Source organism: Pipistrellus kuhlii, unplaced genomic scaffold (assembly GCF_014108245.1).
Source record: "Pipistrellus kuhlii isolate mPipKuh1 unplaced genomic scaffold, mPipKuh1.p scaffold_m20_p_6, whole genome shotgun sequence".
NCBI classification, from domain to species: domain Eukaryota; kingdom Metazoa; phylum Chordata; class Mammalia; order Chiroptera; family Vespertilionidae; genus Pipistrellus; species Pipistrellus kuhlii.
The window spans coordinates 53,011,192-53,024,163 of NW_023425562.1; the positions used below are offsets into that span (position 1 = coordinate 53,011,192).

At 44.3% G+C, this 12,972-nt stretch overlaps 1 protein-coding gene across 10 annotated transcripts in view; it reads right to left on the bottom strand.

Annotated features, from left to right (window-relative positions):
- Window positions 1-12,972, bottom strand: part of RALY (RALY heterogeneous nuclear ribonucleoprotein) — an 85,848-nt gene that overhangs the window by 46,212 nt on the left and 26,664 nt on the right. For 8 of the 10 annotated variants that reach the window (XM_045574609.1, XM_036419788.2, XM_045574608.1 and 5 more), the window contains exon 2: window positions 3,153-3,239. The exons of 1 other annotated variant lie outside the window; for it this stretch is intronic. The gene's annotated coding sequence lies outside the window, so the exon portion shown is untranslated. The remainder of the gene's footprint in view (window positions 1-3,152; window positions 3,240-12,972) is intronic. One more of the 10 variants, XM_036419782.2, reaches the window with a different exon arrangement.

A 12,972-nucleotide genomic window follows, 5' to 3' on the forward strand; every position in this document is an offset into this window, starting at 1 on the left:
GTCAGTAGAGCAGTTCCTCCCTGCTTTTTTATATGCTGCTTTTAATTTTATGGGGGTATAGAAACTAAACTGCTAAACTTGATATAGAAACATGTAACAGTAAGAATAAATTAGTGCTGTGCAAGGGCCTAAGGGTGAAAATGACTTGCCTCCTCCATGTTCTTTAGTTGGGCTCTACAAAATTGAGGATGTCAGATAAATACCCTACTATATGGATATCAGTATTTCATATACTTTTTTTTAAAATATATTTTATTGATTTTGTACAGAGAGGAAGGGAGAGAGAGAGTTAGAAACATCGATGAGAGAGAGTCATCAATCAGCTGCCTCTTGCACACCCCCTACTGGGGATATGCCCGCAACCAAGGTACATGCCCTGGACCGGAATCGAACCCGGGTCTCTTCAGTCCCCAAGCCGACGCTCTATCCATTGAGCCAAACCAGTCTCGGCTCATATACTTTTTAATGTGGAATCATTCAAATTTTAAAATAGTCAATGGTGGAACTTCTTCACAGGGTAGTTATTATTAGAACAATAAGATCCAAACTTGGGCCCTGGCTGCTGTGACTCAGTTGCAACAAAAGGTTGCTAGTTCAATTCTAGGTTAGGCACCTGTCTAGCTTGCCTTGTGTGTGTGTGAGAGGGGGGGGGGGAGAAAAGAGGGGGGACTGGGAGGAGCAGGAGGCAGCCAATAGATGTTGCGCTCTCACATTGATGTTTCTCTCTTCTCCCTTCCTCTCTCTCTAAAAATCAATGAACTATTTTTAAAAACAAACAAAGATCCAAACTTGGCAACCAGGACATGAAAAAGCCAGAAGCAATAAAACTTTAGATTAACCAGACAAAAAGATGTGGCAAACAAGAGTCTGGAGATTCAGAATAGGAAGGAAGGTTGGCCAACCAAGAGCACCGGGTAGGGGACAGAGCCCTCGGTGCACCCTCAGGCAGACAGAGGGAAGGACAGAATGCCCGTTGTTACACAGTATTAAGAAAGTGGCTACATCACTGGCCAAGGGTGAGAAAGATGGTGGGAAACACGACCTCTGATAGGTCATGAGGCTACATGTGTAAGTGCCTTTCTCACTAGCAGTTGGGGGGTGGGGAGGGCGGTGCCTGGAACCTAGAGCCAAAATAGGAATAGCCTTCCTCTCTGAGATGACAGTAGGGAACAAGGCAAGATATAAGTAGACCTAGTGGTGAGTGCAGACACACGCTGGGAATGAGCTCGTGAAGAGTGCTTTAATATCTGTGCCGGCAGTGGCCTTGGAGCCAGGCTGTGTAAGGGCATTTAAACCTGCATTCGGCAACCAACATGCTACAAATCATGGCTGCTGAGGCTGTCTGGCTTTGCCTCTGTGCCCTGAGATCCCTTCCCTTCTAAAAAGATTGAGCTTTGGGAAGGGCCTGCAGAAGGACAGAAGGACATGGGAAAAGATTTACAGTGCAGATTTCCAAAGGAAAAACCCTCCCTTTTACCTCCGGGGAACGTAATGGCAAATAGGTCAGGGACTGAGATGTAAGGGACACATGTTTTCTTCTTACTTTCCCTCATTTCGGTCATGCTGCTTTACAATTCACAAAGCTTTCCAACTTGCACTTCTCATTTGATTCTCTATAACATCCTGCATGGTTAAGGTACACACAATAGATGTGGGCTGTGGGGAGCACTCCAATTTTACAAACAGGATAATGGAAATTGTCCAAGGGCAGATGCTGAGAAGGTAAAAAAAAACACCCACGATTCTCAGCTCCAATCCAGCTCTCCAGATTCCTGTCTGTTCTGGACCAAGTGTTTATAGGACCCAATGTGTAACAGGTGTTTTCTTCTGTATTTATCCTAGGCCTCTGCCTGTTTGAAGGGTTCTTCTTATCATTTTTAGCCTCTTATCCCCTCACTAGCAATGCCATTGCTCAGAAGACACCTCCAACTGCTACCTGCCCTGCTGGGCCCCTCAAATAACTAGACTTCCTTTCTGAATCTCTAAGGAGGTCTGTCTTCTTGAACTTATAAGAAAAATCAGTACTCCAGGGAGATTAGCAACACAAAGAAAGCCTGCCAAGTCAGGGAGAACAGTGGTATGTACAGTTAGACTGACCTAGGTTTTTACATCAGCTTTTCCCAGGTACGAACCCTAGGCAAATTATTTTAGCTTCCTGAGCTTCCATTCCCTCATCTACAAAATGGGGTTTTGTCTAGAGCAGTGGTCGGCAAACAGCGGCTCTGGAGCCACATGCGGTTCTTTGGCCCCTTGAGTGTTCTAACGCCACTTCTTCAAAACAGACTTGCCCAGGCCCAAAAACGACTTCTGCGCATGGGCCACGAAGTTTCAATCGCACTGTATGTGTGCACTCCCCCCCCCCCCCCGTGCTATTTTGTGGAAGAGCCACACTCAGGGAGCCAAAGAGCCACATGTGGCTCACAAGCCGAGGTTTGCCGACCACAGTCTAGAGTAAATAAGATCCATAACACAATTGGTTCTTAGGACGTTGATTTCTGCCCTGACCAGTGTGGCCGTCATTCTGGGCAGTGCATGGCTGCTGTGATCCCGGGAAGGGCAGATGCCCAGGTTTGGGGCTCGATCCTTGGTAGGGGGCATGCAGGAGGCAACCGACTGATGTGTCTCGCACATTATCAATGTTTCTCTCTCCCTTCCTCTCTCTAAAAATCTTTAAAAAAGAGAGAGAGATTGATTTCCCTTCCATTTTCACTATCTGCTGTCTTCCCTCTAAGCTTCCCCGGACTTCCCCTTCACACAGCTCTACTCGATCACTCCACCCTTACCACGCTGTTCGGGATCACACTTTGCAGGGCTGATAAAACTACACGATTTTCTACAGCTGACTTATAGGCTTGGTAGGGCACGGTCAAGACTGAAATCAGGAAAGACTCTAAGGGCTACAAGGTCACGTTAAGAGAGCTTGTGGGAACTGCCAGGTTCAGAAGCTGGCGGAAGCCAGAAGACATTGAATCTGCTTTGCCTTATTCATGGGAAAAGACCATCTCATGACAACTCCAGTAAAGGAAGTTCAGTTTTCCTTTCAATAGAGAAGGCCGCCTATGTCAATCTCTTAGACATGCAATAGGAGAGTGATCATCTATAAATTATCTGTAGTAAGAGTAAAAATAAGCCCCAAAATAGTTACTCTGTACCTTAGCCCAAGCTTGCCAGAGTTCGCCTCACTCACTCAGTCTGCGATTACAGAATCAGCACCAGCTGCCTCTGGGAACAGGGTTCACCTATAACAAACAGAGAGGGAATTCAGTCAGGGTCCTGCTCAGAAATTAGGTAAGTGCAGGCATTCAAAGTCCCTGCCCTCACCCTGGCTGCTGTGGCTCAGTTGGTAGGAGCATTGTCCAGTAAACCAAAGAGCCATGGGTTCGATTCCAAGTTGGGGCATATACCTAGGTTTGATCCACAGCCCTGGTAGGTTGGGCCTGTGTGGAAGGCAACTGATGGATGTCTCTTTCTTTCTCATGCTCTCTCCCCCACTCTCTGAAAATAAATAAAAATATCCTTGGGTGAGGATTAAAATATATAAAATAAACAAAGTCCCTACCCTCACATGTCTTGTATCCTAGCAAAAGATAGGTTAATAATTAAATATATCATTGCAGGTCATGATAAGTGTGATTAAAAAAAAAAAAAAAGCAGCCCTAACCAGTTTATTTTGTTCATTAGATTCCACATATAAGTGATATGATCATATGATATTTGTCTTTCTCTGACTGGTTTCTTTTGCTTAGCATAATGACCTCTAGGTCCCTCCAAGTGGTTAATTAGGTCTATTTCAGAAAAAAATGGTCCGAAAAGGCTTCTTCAAGAGTTGATTACTAGACAGAGATCTGAATAAGTATGGGGTAAGATTTGCAAAGCTCTAAGGGATGAGTGTTAAAAAAAAAAAAAAAAGGGGGGGGGGTGGGGGGCGAAACTGGTTTGGCTCAGTGGATAGAGCATCGGTCTGCGGACTGAAAGGTCCCAGGTTCGATTCTGGTCAAGGGCATGTACATTGGTTGCGGGCACGTCCCCAGTAGGGGGTGTCCAAGAGGCAGCTGGTCGATGTTTCTCTCTCATCAATGTTTCTAGCTCTCTATCCCTCTCCCTTTCTCTCTGTAAAAAATAAATACAATATATTTTTAAAAAAAGGGGGGGGGGGAATAACAAGTGCAAAGGCCCCGAGGCAATAGGCAAAAATAAGTTTATTATGCTTAAAGAGCAAGTAAGTCAACATAGCTGGAATGCAGTGATGGGAAGAATGACATACTAGGGACACATGGAGGAATTAATTTTACGTATGAGAAAACGGCTCAGGAAGGACGTCAGTGGCAGAACTGGGAATGGAACTCAGGTCTTTGGAACAACTCTAACTCTCTCTCACTCCTGGACCATGTTGAGAGAGCCTAGAACCAAGCCAGGACAAACTTTAAGTACTCTGGGATTCCTTAGATACGCTTCAGGTTTCTCGGATCATCCCCTCCTCTGTGGGTGAGGCTGCTCGAAGAACGGAACTCCTATATAAGCAGGGAATGTGGAATAAACAGGACTTTGGGGTAAGGAGAATAGGAGCGCCTGCCAAGCACTGTTGTAAACCCTTTGTTTGTATTACAACAATTTTGTGAGGTTGGTGTGTTGTTATATTTCCCATTTTACTAATGGGGAAACTGAGGTACAGAGGAATTAAATAAATGTGCCCACCGAAACCGGTTTGGCTCAGTGGATAGAGCGTCGGCCTGCGCACTGAAAGGTCCCAGGTTCGATTCCGGTCAAGGGCATGTACCTTGGTTGCGGGCGCATCCCCAGTGGGGGGTGTACAGGAGGCGGGTGATCAATGTCTCTCTCTCATCGATGTTTCTAACTCTCTGTCCCTCTCCCTACCTCTCTGTAAAAAATCAATAAAATATATTTAAAAATAGCCGAAACCAGTTTGGCTCAGTGGTAGAGTGTTGGTCTCAGGACTGAAAGGTCCCAGGTTCAATTCTGGTCAAGGGCATGTACATTGGTTGTGGGCACATCCCCGATAGGGGATGTGCAAGAGGCAGCTGGTCAATGTTTCTCTCTCATCAACGTTTCTAGCTCTCTATCTCTCTCCCTTCCTCCTCTCTGTAAAATATCAATAAAATATATTTTAAAAAAATACACACACACACGCACACACACACACAAATAAATAAATAAATAAATAAATAAATAAATAAATAAATATGCGTGCCCAGGTTACAAAGCCAATACTAGTAGATGGTAGAGTTGGGACATGAATCCAGGAAATCCAGCGTCTGTCTTGCCATTCTAAACACACAGTATGCCAATTCTCAAAAGTAAAAGAAGTCAGGAAACATGTTCCCTAGTCCTAGCTGACATGGCTCAAAGACCCCATTTATACCCAAGCCTGAGATCACCTCCATTGACTTGCAGTCCAGGCTTTTTACTGAATACCAGCTGAGTGACTCCTGAGTCCTTCAGCCAATTAGTTCCAGAGGCGTCTCTAATTCTGTAGCTACTGTAATCACAAAGCTCTGGTGACAACCACAAAATTAGTCACTTCGTAGCTACTAACTATTATACTACACATTTTGAAATTAGACTAGGCACTATCTGGTTTTAGCAAGGGGAAAAAGAATTGTTCTAAAACACAGGGAGAGGGATCTGTGAGGGACTCCAGGCGTGAAACAAAGAAGAAAACACATGGAACTGACGAATCTCTGGAGGCCTGGGTAAAAGAACTAGGGCAGAGGTAGGGGATTGGTGGTAAGGGCATAGACTACTAGCACCTTCAATTCAACATGTCAGTAGACTGAACTCGTCACCTGTTTCCCACCTCCATGATTCAGCAAGAGAATAACTATTTTCCAAGTGCTAGACTCCAAATGTTCATGTTCTCCACCTCCTCCTTCCTTCGTTCCCCATTCTCACAGCTGCAAAGTCCTTGTGGGTTTTTTGTTTGTTTGTTTTTGTCCTGAGAGCTCTGCATCCACACTGTTCTTCATTATTCCCTACAGTGTCAACTTCCGCTTGGTTCAGGATCTCATTACCTCATACCTGCACAGCAGGAGTATTTTCTTAAAATGTGCTGACATTACAAAGACAAACTGTTACAGTAGCCTCTTCCCTGGTCTTTATTTCAATAGTCTCCCTTCACTCCTCCTGTTCCAATTCATTGGGCACACACTGTCAGACTGTTTCTAATACTACTCTCCAGCTCAAAAGAAAAAAGAAAAAAAAAGAAAAAAAAAAGTTGTGGCTCCAACCACCTCAGACTCACTCCACAGGTTTGCCAGGATCAAGTCATCATTTGCCCTACATCTGCCTTGTGCCTTCCAGGCTCTCGTACATTTTTTGTCCATGCCATTGTCTCACCTGGATGCTTGTCTTCGGGCATTTTTTAGGGTGCTTTGTACATGTACTATATACTTTGTACATATTTAAATCCTTAATCTTCAAAGCCTAGAAAATCAATGAAGTATCCTAAACCCATTCTCACCACTTTGTCATGTTCTTGAAACATCTCTACATCTGCCTCTGGCCTCACCATTAGCCAAGGCTTCAGAACTATAGTCCCCCTGTTCCTTCTTGCTTATAATGATTTGTACTGCTTCCAAAGAATGGAAACCTAGCCAGTTAGGATTTCTATTCTCATTCCTGATTCGTTACTCCTATCTTATTCTGGAGCTATCTCTTAACAAGAGACCTGGATTCTAATTTGAGCCTCAGATTCCTCAGCTATCAATACAAAATAGGGATATAATTCCCATCCTGCCTATAGTGGAGGGATTTTGTGAGAATCAATGTGGTAATAGAAAAGGGGAAAAGTTAGAATGGAAGACTCCCAGCCAGATCTTTAATAGCTCTTTCTATCAGCTGCAATACACTGAGAAAAAAATTTTTTAAAAAATATATATACAATATATCTTCTATCCAATCGATAAAAAATGTTTCCTGGGCCTCATTGGCCATGGCCATAGCTCTGGCTTAAGGATACTGAGAGTGCAGGGATGAATAACAGTCCTTATTCTTGAGCTCCTTGCAATTCAGGGTGAGACTGTGTCAACTTCTGGCAAAGAACTACTAACAATATTAGGCAGATCTAACCGTTCAGAGTGCCATAAAAGTAGAGAAAGAAATGTCTGACTGGATGTGGCCCCAGAAGCTTCATAGAAGGAATAAGGACAGGGCTAGGCAAAAGTGACTCAATGACAGAAATTGTTATTCCATTTAAGTACCACAAAGGTATGAATAAGCAGCAATAAAAAGGCATAGGAAAAAGGAAAGGATGTACGTTTGCCCTTCCTATCATCTGCCCAAAGCCTTATTTATTCTCATTTATTCCTAATAACCTTTTGAGGTCAGTAGAATTATCCCCATCTTACAGGAGGAAACTGAGTCTTGGAAATAAAGCAACTTGTCTAAAATTACTCTGCTAAGATAGAGAACTTACTGGAACCCAGATCTGACTCCAAAGACTGTGTTTTTTCTATTATATACATTGCACTTTCTCGTGCTCGAAAATAAAGGAGTCCGCGCATATCAAAGCAGGCACCAATAATAAAGTTTTAGGAAATGGACCAAATTCTCCCATTTTGTAGTTGATGAAGCAACTGCTAGTTTTGCATGCCTGGGAAAAAGATGGGCAGGGAGGGAATGCAAGTGCATATCAAGTTCCAGCGATGCAGGACCTGACTTCCCAGGCTCTCCCCAGGGGCTGTCAGCTCATTGTTGCAGTAAGAGAAGAGCTGCGCTTTTTATAGAACTGGACACCATGCCCTTAAGGACAAAATATTCTAAGACAATCTAACAAACAGTCAAGAAGTCATGAGAGGTACCTGGGCTAAACCTGATCAAAATACCTTATACTGGAAGGAAATACGATGCTATGAACACCTTTGCAAGAATCAGCATGAACTGTCTCTATTTCTGGGAAGCAATTTATTATGTCCCAGGTGACTGCAAGTTTCCCTGGAAAAAGCACTTCTTCCCATGGTCCAGGCTATTATTTTGGAGCACTTCATAAAATAATAATAATAATAATAATAATAATAATAATAATAAGGCAGGTTCTACAGGAATATATAGAAACCAGGAATCTTCAACTGGTGACTAGAGGAAAGAAGCCAGGAAGTGAATTAAGAGAAAATACTGGGAAGAACTGGGGTCTGGACATCAAAGGCTTTTGGTAGGTGAGGAACCAAGCAAAAGGCCTGGGGAAGAGAAAGAGCGCTTCAGTGGGGCTAAGGAGAGATTATGACAAGAGAAGTTATCTCCTACACTTGTAAAGCACGTTTAAAATAAAAATAGCATGTCACCCTAACAGTTTGGCTCAGTGGATAGAAAGTTGGTCTGCAGACTGAAAGGTCCCAGATTCGATTCCAGACAGGACATGTACCTTGGTTGTGGGCACATCCCCAGTAGAAGGTGTGCAGGAGGCAGCTGATCGATGTTTTGTTTTTATTTTTAATGTTTTTTGTTTAAGTATATATTTTATTGATTTTTTACAAATATGAAGGAGGAGGGATAGGATAAGAGAGTTAGAAACATCAATGAGAGAGAAATATCAACCAGCTGCCTCTGCACACCTGCCACTGAGGATGTGCCTGCAACCAAGGTACATGTCCATGACTGGAATCGAACCTGGGACCTTTCAGTCTGCAAGCCAACGCTCTATCCACCTGGCTAAACCAGTTAGGGCTGATCAATGTTTCTAACTCTATCCCTCTCCCTTCCTCTCTGTAAAAAAGCAATCCTATATAATAAAGAGGTAATATGCAAATTAACCCTCACAAGATGGCTGCCTACGACCAGGCTGGCAGGGGGGTTAGTGAGGGACGACCAAATGACTAAACAAGCAGGCTGCATGGGGTGACCAGGCCAGCAGGGGGTTTAAGCAAGGGATGACCAAACAATTGAACAGGCTGTGTGAGGCAATCAGGCTGGGGGGGGGGGGGGGGGAGAGTAGGAGAGGCCACCAGGCTGGCACAGGGTGTGGAGGGGTGTGGGGAGTGGAGTGGCTGTTGGGGATGACCAGGCCAGCAGGAGGGGCAGTTGAGGGCATAATAGCTGCAAGGCTCAATCAAGGCAGGGCTCACCTCCAGACGAGCCTCAGACTGACTTCTACTGTAATCAACACTTGAAGATGCACAAGTGCCCACATCTATCAAGGAGTACAAGACTGGACATAGAGCAAATAGCCCTTGTCCCAGGAGCCCCAATAAAAATCCATTTGTTAGTTCTGTTCCAGCTGCCCCTAACCTCAAAGCTCTAGCCACCTCAACCTTCATGAGGCCTGCTTTCCCAGCCTTGACCAAACTCCATTGTCTTGCAGTCCTACCACACTCCTCCCATTCACAAGGATACCTGACCTTGACTCTACTGTGTGGTTGCCTGTGCCCTGGTATAATAAACCAACTAGTTTGTATTGCCATGGGGATTAAAAATATGACCTCACAACGTAATAAAAATGCTGCCAGTCATAAAATGGCTCAGTAAAACCCTCCTCTACTCCCCAAGGAAGACAGGTCTCAGGATATCAGAAAATCACAAAAGGAAGCTCTGGAGGGCACCTGACTTCTTAATGACGAGACATTAGGACTCTTGAGCCCAATCCACGTTCATGTCTGAGAACATTAAGCATTCCATAAACAGATGAAATTCAATCCAGGCAGTCTCCAGGCTGCCTGGAGGAATATCCAGAGAATACATGTGCAAGACAATAATTCTTGCCTATGCATTTTCGGAGCAGTGAACAGCATTTCTCCGTCCTCAGCTAAAACTGTCTCCAATTTCTCCCTCCTCCTTCCCTAGAAGAGCCAACCCACAGGAATCATCAAGGGAGGCACAAGTAATTACTGTTTTCTTTTCTCCATGCTAATGAGACCGTCAGATGGTTTCCCTTCCCCCTCCTGAGATGGGAGCAAGAATCTAAGCCTTTACAATCTATAACCAACACACCAAAGCTTGGGCCAGATAGTGCTCTGCACACTGAACTGTGCAGAAGATTGCTTTCCGTCCCTGATAAAACCGGAGCTGGAAGAGGCCCCACCACTTTACAAGGGGTGATGAGACCAAAGTGGGGAGAGGATCTCTTCAGTCATAAAAGAAAAGCAGTGGCAGGGCCAGAACCAGTCTGCTTACTCCCAGTCAGGGCACTTCCCACATCACCCAGACTTCTGACAGTAGAGAAAGACTTTGGAAGTATCCTCAGTGTGGAACATGGAACTCCAAGTTTCAAGTTCACATCTCATTTTTTGAATAGGTCCTTAAAAAGCCAAGACAATGCAGCTCTGGTTGATGGTTCACTTGGAGCGTCATTCCCTGCACCAAAAGGTCTCGGGTTTGATTCCCAGTCAGGGCAGATACCTGGGTTGCGGGTTTGATTCCTGGTCTGGGGCATGGGGAGGCAACCGATTGATGTTTCTCTCTCCCGTCAATGTTTTTCTCTCTCTCTAAAACAAAATTTAAAAATAAAGCAAAAACATATCCTCAAGTGAGAATAAAGAAAAAAAAGCAATGACCATGCTCTGCAGATTTGGATTCAACCCAAGAACCTCAGTTCCAGTATCTGGGAGATAATGGCAATTTTATCACAAAATTAAAATCGCAAGTAGATGGTCAGAAAGAAGAAGAAGAAGAAGAAGAATCAGCATCATCATCATCATCATCATCATCTGTGAATTCTAGTGGAAATTCAGTTGTTATGTGAAGACTATTAGATACCAAGGGTGGGCGCTGATGTTAGCCTTAAGAATGAACTTCAGGCCTTGGCCAGTATTGCTCAACGGGTTTGGTTCCTGGTCAGGGACATGTACCTGGGTTGCAGGTTTGAAACCTGGCCCCAGTCTCTCTAAAAATCAATGGAGAGAATACCCTATGAGGAGGATAAAAAAATAAAAAAAAAGACTGAACTTCAGATCTGGTGGGAAAAGGAGCTCCTGAGCATAAAGCATTAGGACCTCGTTCTGGTAGCCCAATCCCTATATTTCTCAGATGAAGAAACGGAATCTAACACTATCAGGGGCTTCACAGAAGAGGACCCAAGGTGAAAGAGAAGACTGAAGGATGCTATGGCCCAGAGCTCTCCACAGCCTGCCTGCCTCGCCAGGGTCAGAGAAAAAAGAAGACAGGGGCTCTGGGGCAAGGAATGGACATTGGCAAAGGCTGTGCTGAGGTGAAATGGTTCAAACTTTTTAAGCTGGAATAATTTGTAGAATCTAACAAGGCTTATTTTAAAAAATATATATATATTATTGATTTTTTTTTAGGGAGGAAGGGAGAGGAATAGAGAGCTAGAAACATCAATGAGAGAGAAACGTCCATTAGCTGCCTCCTGCACACCCCCCCACTGGGGATGTGCCCACAACCAAGGCACATGACCTTGACTGGAATCGAACCTGAGACCCTTCAGTCCATAGGCCGACACTCTATCCACTGAGCCAAACTGGCTAGGACAAGGCTTATCTTTTTAACCTGGAGACTGGTTCCTGTCAGTCTCTAAAATCTCTTCCCTTCCTTCTCACTATCTATACTAACTCTAGCATTTCAAGGTGGGATTCAGCAACTCAAATCCAGTCCTCAAACTAATTTTGACTACTGGCAGGAAATATTTATTTTTAACATATTTTTATTGATTTCAGAGAAGGGAGAGGGTGAGATAAAAACATCAATGATGACAGAGAATCACTGACTGGCTGCCTCTTTCATGACCCCTACTAGAATCGAGCCCACAAGCTGGTTATGTGCCCTGACCAGAAATCAAAACCATGACCTCCTGGTTCATAGGTCGACACTCAATCACTGAACCACACCAGCAGGGCCAGGCAGGAAATATTTAAGTCTTAGCTATAACTCCCATCTCCTACCCATAGTCCCTGGATATCAACCATTCCTCCCTGTTCTCCTGTACTAGAGTCGACTCTGTGGTTCCTTGTGGTATTCATGATATTGCCAGTGCTGACCACCAGGCCTTACTTCTAGAGGGCACAAAATTATGTGCTCTTTCTGTAAATGGGCCCAGGTCCATGTGAAAGCTTCTACCTTTGTCATCTGCCTAACACCTCAGGCCTCCTACGACTAAAGTCCAGTTCTGACTCCAAGGCCAGGCCTCCCCACTAGTGGCCCCACTCCAGACTGCCTGCCAACCCAGACTTGCACTTGAGTTAGCCAACTCTCCCTACTCTTTTGCAGGGGAAGGCAGATGGTATAGTAGAAATATCATGCAGACAGACATGGGCTTGAGCCCTGGCTCTGGGTATCTTGGTTATTTAACTGTTCCTGTGTATCCTCTTAGAGCTTTGACCACTCTGTTTACTTGTCTATCTCCTACTTCGGAATAGGACTAGTTAGTTGTCCTACTTGGGAATAGGACTAGTTAGTTGTTTCCTGTATCCACCATGAGTCAGTCACTGAGTTCCCGCATCTGTAAAACAGGAATAATATTGCCTATATCAAAAGTTATGAGATAAAAGAAATGGGAAAGTATATAACTTGCCTAGATCAGTGCTTGGCCCTTCCTTCCTCTAGTGCAGTGTTTCCCAAAGCGTGGTACGTGTGCCCCCAGGGGTATGGGAAGAGTTTGGTGGGGGTACGGGTTGCACCGGAGTTTGCACTGCACCTTGCTTAGCTGCACCTAATTCTACGTTCTCATGAGTACAAGGGGTACTCAGCGTTACGGGGTACACATATGTCAAAAGTTTGGGAAACACTGCTCTAGTGTATCATGGATGCCCAGAGCCAAATGTTTGCCTGTACTGAAATAGACTGCCCATCCTAGAGACATCATGCCTTGCTAAACACCTCTAGGGTCAGCTGAACCAAACCCCCAGGGTCTGTTTCATTATAATAATTAGATTTAGTGCCAGTTCCTGGAACCATACTAGTAAAAAGAGCTGGAGATATGACTATGAAGGTAGTGAATTTCAAGAAAATGAGGTGTGGGTTTATACTATTATTCTTTTATTTCTTTTTTTAAAATATATTTTATTGATT